The 8120-nt window shown below is 38.1% G+C and overlaps 1 non-coding gene across 1 annotated transcript; it reads left to right on the top strand.

Moving 5' to 3' along the window:
• The first annotated feature begins 1093 nt into the window (after positions 1-1093).
• On the top strand, positions 1094-1198 carry LOC145593203 (small nucleolar RNA R71). Its single transcript, XR_014102578.1, has one exon. It is a non-coding gene; the product is annotated as a small nucleolar RNA R71 (small nucleolar RNA).
• The last annotated feature ends 6922 nt before the right edge of the window (positions 1199-8120 follow it).

Here is an 8120-nt window from a genome sequence, read left to right as displayed (position 1 = left end):
GTAAGTTCTTTATTACACTAAGGAATTTTGAGAATTTATCATTCAACTTTCTCTCCACAAACCTCTCGGGAAAAGGAACCGGCTCATCTAGATTCCTAGTCTCACTAGGATCTGAAGTTGTTTTCTCATCATTGTGCTTCTTCTTCTCCACATTCTCTTCTTTCCCAATACCTTTTTCTTCTTCAACTCTCTTCTCCATCCTCACACTTTCTTCTTGTCCCTCTTTAGGCCCTTCATAGGATATGCCCGATCTCAATGTAATTGCCTTGCAAGAATTGGGTTTTAAGTTGTAAGAGGGGTTAGGTTGTGATTGCCCGGGTAAAGTAGAAAGGTGAGTTGAAAGATACTCTCTCGGCCAATTAGGCTAATTGTAAATCAACCATCTTGTTATGAGATTTGACCTCTTGCATTTGTTGATTCATGGCTTGGAGTTGTTGAAGGATTTGGGTTTGTGTAGAATCGGATTGAGATGCTTGATCTTGACTCCTTTGAGACCCTTGATTTTGATTGTTGTATTGGTTGTTTCTTAGGTAGTTACCCCTTGGGTTTTGGTTTTGAGGTGCAGGTGGGTTTTGATATTGAGGGTTGGAATTGTATGATGGTTGAGCTTGTTGCCCCCATTGTTGAGGTTGAGGTGCAAATCTGGGTGGTGGTTGTCTCCAAGCTACTCCTCCGCCACTTCCCCTAAATCCATCTTGCCTTGTGTTATAAGCCGCAACATGTTCGGGGCTCAAGCCTCCACAATAAGATGTATCGTGGTTTGTACCACCACAATTTTGACATGAGAAAGAATTGACTTGAGAAGAGTTTGCCCCACTATTAACACTTGTATTCAACTTTACAAGCCCCTTGGTCAAAAGCTCAATTTGATGTTGCAATTGATCAACCTTCTCTAATTCATACATCCCACCTTTTTTCGGTGCATTCCTCCTTCTACCACCCCAAGAGTAGTTCTTCGCCACTTCTTCAATTGTTGCTTCGACTTGGTTTTGAGGGATCTTAATCAATTGTCCACCCGCCCCCGCATCCAAGTTAGCTCTAGACAAAGGTTCCAATCCATCATAGAAGAATCACATAAGCAAGCTTTGATTGTATTCATGATGAGGACATGCTTGTACCAACTCCTTGAACCTTTCCCAAGCTTCACTAAGACTCTCATCTGTTTCTTGTTCAAACGATGCGATCTTCTTCCTCATCTCGGTGATCTTTTCCTCAGAAATGAACCTCTTCAAGAATGCCTTGACTATCTCTCTCCATGTTGTGAGAGAATTTGGCCTCACTTGCTTGAGCCACTTCTTAGCTCTACCCGAAAGAGATTATCAAAATAGATGCATTCGGATGTACTCTTAAGAAATTTTATTGGTTTGAATCATAGCACATAGCTCAAGGAATCTATCAAGGTGCTCAATTGGATCTTCACTTGGAGAACCCGAAAATTGCTCCCCTTGTACCATCCTTGTGTATTGGGGATGAATGGTAAAGTTGGTTTCCGTGACGGGAAGCAAGATCCCTCCCGTGAGCTCATAATCCTCCGGATTTCAAAACTCACGAAACAAAACTTCATCCTCTTCTCCCGCCATTGTCTCACTTTGTGCACTTGAAGAACAAGAGTCACTCCCACTATCAACAATAACACCAAGACCACTTCCCTTTTCTCGACAAAGCCTACAGACTTGTCTCAAAGTTCGGTCGATCTCATGGTCAATGTTATGTGTGGGCGGACCTTGAGATCTCCTAAGCATCCACCAAAGCTAAGAAAACAATTCGCAATGACAAGAAGGATAAAACGAGCAAAAGAAAAAGAAAAGCAAATAAAATGACTCTAACAATAGCAAAAATAAATGCAAAACAAGCCACGTCCCCGGCAACGGCGCCAAAATTTGATCACGGTGAGTAGGTCGTTGAATCTACTACCCTAATCAAATTAATTATTTATAAACCTAGACCTTCACTAAACTAGTTAGTGGCAAGTATAGAGTCGAACCACGAGGAAGCACACAAGTTAAACATCAAATCCACTAATGCAAGAGTAGATAGGAGAATATTTTTGTTGGTTTCTTTGATTAAGGAAACTAAAGCAATAAAGAAAGAAAGATAAAAAAGGATTAAACCAAAGATAAGCAACGCTAGGGGTACGGGGGTGTCAAACATGATCAAACAAAGATGGACAACGATGATTATCATGAAAAACATGCCATATAATGCTAAGTTCTACTCAAACAACTCACTTTTATGCAATTGTTTAAGAAAATCAATGAATTAAGCCTTGTCCTAATTGAGATCACTTTCATACATCCAATTAGTCACTAATCATGGCAAGAGATTAAGAGTGCACAATACATAAAACTCTACTTAAATAATTCATTTTCATGCAATTATTAAAGTAAAGGTGATCTTAATCTAATTCAAATCACTCTCATGCATTTAAATTAGGGAACATCAAATAATGTGCTATTAATATTCTCAAGCTATCAAAAATCATATATTTCATCAATTTATGGCATGAGTTCAATCAAATCATCATCAATCATCAATATGAACTCATGGTTTTCACCCCCTTCCCCTAGCTAAAAACTTACCCTAGGGAAGAGAAACTAACCATCATAACAAAACTAAACAAGGATTCAATAAGCACAAAACTAAACATGATTAAAAACAAATAAAAACAATTCCAACAAGTTCAACTAAAGAGATAGATTAAAATAAGCAATATCCAAGCAAATAAATCAAACTAAAAGAAAGTTTTAGAGATTACTAGAGAGGAATTGATTAAAGATGAAAGCTTGAAACTTTAGCATTAGATTGAAATAACCTTGACCAAGTCTTGAATACAATGAAGAAAACTTGAAGAATAAGCTACTTTCTCTCACTAGATTAGGGTTAAAATCTGAATAATCCTTTCATTACATCCATAAGGTTATTTATACCCCCTCATTCCCCTAAATTAAGTTTATAAAAAGAAATAAAAATGCACGGAATACCCAGTAGAGCGGCCGCTCAATCGGGGGGAAGCGGGCGCTCTAGAGGGTTAAGACATAATCATCCACCCAGGGGAGCGGGCGCTCCTACAGGTGAGAGCGGGCGCTCCTACAGGGGAGAGCAGCCGCTCCAATAGATAAGAACGGGCGATCTTACAAGAGAGAGCGGCCGCTCCTTTAATCTGATCTAGATCTTCGAAATCACTTCATGCTCCACTCTTCACCTCTTCTAAAGCATTCTAAAGTATAAGCGAAGCCTCGGGGAAGGTAATGCACGCTTTCCATTCAACCTGATCAAGCACTCATACACAAAATAAGCAAAATAGCGAAGGAAAGAGATAAAGAAAGAAGAAAAGGGGGGGAACATGAAAAAGGGCAAAGCATCACAAAAACTAAGGTAAAATGCTTTGAAAAAGCTCAAACAAGTGCAAACGAGGGGAGAATTCTTAGTGAAAACAGATAAAAGAGTGGCATAAATGCCACTTATCAGCGTCGTTTGCGGCTACCTCGAGAATTTGGCCTTGAGGGCCGCTAATTCTTGAGGGAATATCTGCTTGCCATTTGGCGGCCCCTGAAAGGTCCGTTTGGAGGCCTTCTCAAGTGACACGTGGCGAGCCCTCATTGGGCCATGTGGTAGGGTAGAAATACCCAAATCACCGGATGTCATAATTAGTGCCATCAAGCTTCTCAGTAGAGGACAAATCACCAATCAAGGTTTTGGATCCCATTTCTACAAATATTTAACAATGGACATTAGGCACATTAATCAATTAAATTATTAAAATCTTTTATTTATACCACAAGTTCGAAAATTTCGCTAAGCTAGTAATCATCACTTATGATAAAAAAAAAAAAAAAAAAAGATAAATAACAATTTAATTATTATTCATACATAAACAATACATATATAAACTTATGAAACCAATTCATATCCCATTATTTAATAAAGTGCCAATCAAATTAGCCAAAATAAGATCATTCACATAGATATAAGATCAAGGAAGCATGCATGCATTATTTAATTATAAATTATGCTAAACATATTTGCAATAATTAATAATATAAAGTCAAACATGCTTGAGTATAATTTGCCACTCGTCACAAAGACATGCAAGTGACACACGGAAACTCACAAAATGTGATTTTTTCATTTAAAAGTAGAATTTTCATTTAAAAGTAGTAATTTTTGAGATTAAAATAGACAGTGGAATACAACTTTTCAAACATAATATTGCAAGCTCATTACTGTAAAAAAGACCAACTCCATTGAGCCATTTTTTTTTTATTTAAACTTCCATAATACAAATAGTCAGTGTATTTAGAATGAAAACAGAGAAACACATCCACAAAAGAAACACATCCCTCCCATTCTCTAGTTTACTTTCTTATCTATTATAATAACAAAGTACTCTCACAAACATATGAAAATACCTCATCCGACGATCACATAAATCGCCACTTATCTCTTGTATTTCCTTTTCAAAACATTGATGTAACTAATACATATATCGGTAAGACGAACCCCCAGATACGACATAAAAATAAAAGTCCAAAATTGATTGATACAAGGGCGTGTGACAAACACTTTTTAATTTTTTTTAGGGGTTTTGGTAAGTTAAGTAATCATGTACTCTGTACTAAACAAGAATACATAAAAAAATCTGCTTAAAACTGTGAACTGATATAAAGAAGATTAATCAAACTAATTGAAAAATCCATATGAATTTATGTAATTTATAGAACTTAATCATCAAGGAATTAAAGTACATCGATTTATATTTGGAAGAGTAGTACACAACTTATTCATCTTGCAATCATGATTTTGACTAACAAAATAAGTAAAACTTGGGATCATCATACAACATAATATTCAAACTTAGCTATATACAATTCTGCAAGCAAATTGCTACGCCAAAATTGATCCGTCCAAGACAATTTCAATAAAAGTGTTTCATCTAATAATGAAATATGCCAATTAGTATAAATACGACATATGATTGTAAACTAATTATAAAATTGTACCACATACTTTATATTACTCAACAAAAATATCAGAGACATTCAAAGGAATAAAGTATTGAAGCCGGCATGATATTGGTGCATGATCTTAATTAAATAATCTCGTAAAATAAAAAACATGAAATCAAGAAGTCAACCATCTTCATTAGCTAACACATGATAGCAGACATGGTAATATAATTACGTGACTTGACACTTGTTGACAAAACATGATTTCATGAATTATATTAGCGGCGAAAACGAGTACATGGGCTCTTGATACCAATATAGGAATTAAATGGGTAAGTCACGATACTAACCTTTTTAGCGGAAGCTCAACGTGATCTACAACTCACCTTATGAACCACACTAAGAGGGCTACCAGAGTCCTCAATAATTGTCACACTCCAAAACCCAGAGTCTAGGACGATGACTTTAATGGAAACACTCTTAATTTTTGTGGATTATTTTCTCTATGAAATTGTACGTATATTGGCTACAGCGAATGCCATGTTTATAATATTAGGAGTCCCTATCACTTAAGATTTTAGGTGTAACCAACTCTCAATGGGATAAATATCATCTTATTTACTTTCCTAAAATATAGATATTATCCACTTAAGTGATGTAGATCAAGTAACAAATACTTGCTTAAGATAGGTTAGACTTTGGAGGCCATTTAATCTCCAACAACTTTGATACCACATTATCATCACTTACGGCATTCTCCAGAATTTCCCATATTTGTGCACAAATTATTCTTTTCTCTATTCCTATTTCAATGATTTGCATAAAGTGCAGCAAGTATGATGCTTAGATTTGTGCTTATATGAAGAGTAGTAAAATATAGCATATGAGAATGAAGAACTTTGCCTGATTTTATGAGAATGAAGAACTTTTCCTGGTTTTATGCAGGGGCGGATCTTTGAAGGGGCGGGCAAGGGCTTGGCCCCCCTTAAAATTTGGCCCAAATTTGTTTCTATGTTCAATGTCTAGTAAAAGCCCAAAAGTTACCTAAAGAAATTGGTACCAAACTCCAAACTTACTAGGAGTATATGTCATACTAGTGATACTACAGTATATGACTTTTTCACTTTATCTGTCTTGCACAAATTCCAAACCAAATGACTCACACGTTACTACTACTGTAGCTATTTGCACTACACAAAATTACAATATTACCCTTTTAGTTATCTCTTTTTGTTATTCTATTTATGCATTATTTTTATCCAAAATTCCAATGTTATGAATTATTAGATCCTCTTCATTTTTTTTGTTGTGCCAGATTTTTTTGTCTTACCTAATAAACTTAGCTATTATTTGATTTTCTTATCTATCCACCCTTTGAAGTTATGAGTTATGGAAGTAGTGTCAAAGGTTAATTTTTTATTTAAATAGAATTATATCAATGATTATTTTATTTTTATGGTATTTGTATAATAATTAATAATATTAAGGTAATAATATACTTTACTATATAAGTATTATTGTATTTGTATAATTAATACTTTGGACCCCCTTAAAATAATTGTCAAGATCTGCCACTGATTTTATGGTTTTGGAGTTGGTGAGAAATTGCAAGGCCACGCCATGTTGGAACCGATCGGTGTTAAAGTAGTAAAAATGGAAGCCTCGAGACTTTATCTTTTCGATCTTTTTAGATCTACTCTTCTTAGCTTTGAACTAGTAATTTTGTACTAAATTCGGGTGAATACAAGGTTGAAATTTGTGATCTACTTGATCACCACCTCGGTTGGCGGTGTATTAAGCTTATCCTTCTCTCTCTCACTTGCTTGTCCTTAAAACTTTGTTGGCTAGTGCTTCAAGGTCAGGTTGGTTCGCCCCTTCTTCTAGCGCCAATTGTTTTGGGTGTACTCCGATGGGAATATCCGAACCACTGACTGCACCGCTGGACTCTGGGGCTGCTTGCTGGGTCTTAGCCTAACTGGACCACGGGAAATTCCGTCAGCACCACTGGAAGACCTGCAAGAGAGAGAAAGTAAACTGCCCTCGGGGGTGGTTTCGAGGAACCCCCTCCGATGGCTAAGTAAGTGTTTGCTTTTTGAGAGAGTAGAAAGCTTAATATGCTTAGAGAGAGAGAGGGAGAGAGAGAGAGAGATTAATCAACCCCCTTTATGAGGCATATGTGGGGGTATTTATAGTGTACGATAACCTTAATTTCAGTGATCAACCTGTAGCCGACTTACTATGGTCTGGCTAGCACCCGGGAGCCTATGACCAACTTACTCTAGTCGGGCGGCAGCCGGGAGCCTATGACCGACTCACCCTGGTCGAGCTGGCAGCTGGGAGCCTGGAGCCGACTCACCCTGGTAGAACTGGCACTCGGAAGCCTGTGACCGACTCACTCTGGTCAAGCTGGTAGCCGGGAGCCGAGAGTCGACTCACCCTGGTCAAGCTGGCAGTTGGGAGCCTGTGACCGACTCACCCTGGTCGGGTTGGCAGCCAGGAGCCTGGAAGCCGATTCACCCTGGTCGGGCTGGCAGTCGGGAGCTAGTGACCGACTCAACGAGCTCAAAATGGTACTCGAGGTACGCCATCCCCAGAGGGGCTGAGAGCGGGAGATAGTGGAACAGGAACTACCCTATATAACTTTTTTTTCACCATCTCCATAGCGTCTGACTCAAGGGTGGGCTAGAAATATCCTTATCACCTGGCCTTGACTGCAAGTGATCTGTTGCCTATATGGGAGGTGCAGTATCCCGCATGCAACTCTTCGATAACTTCTTGCCACTTTTCTGGGGTAGCACACTTCAATAGGGGCTTGAAGAAACCCGTTATAAAGAGTTCTCCATTTCGCATCTCAGAGATTGCAGCACGTTTCATCATTACAACCGCTTCCTAGGCTAAGTCAAGCAGCGTGTCGTCTAGCAAATATGCCCGGATGCCATCCATTTAGGTAGATCTTCGGTCAAGTACTCCAATGAGCTTTTCTTCAACAATACTTTGTTTTTCCATCACATCCCAGAAGACCGACCGAGGCGTATCACAAGAGGCGGATGATGCCAATTTGGACAAGGCATCCGCCTGATTATTCTCATACCTGGGCACTTGACTTAGGTGAAATTCTTCAAGTGTCTCAGCTTTAGTTTTGACTACTTGAAGATATTTGATCATAGCCAGATG

This window comes from Chenopodium album, chromosome 18 (assembly GCF_948465745.1).
Source record: "Chenopodium album chromosome 18, dcCheAlbu1.1, whole genome shotgun sequence".
NCBI classification, from domain to species: Eukaryota; Viridiplantae; Streptophyta; class Magnoliopsida; order Caryophyllales; family Amaranthaceae; genus Chenopodium; species Chenopodium album.
Note: the sequence above shows the minus strand (reverse complement) of the source record. Positions and strands in the feature narration are given on the sequence as shown.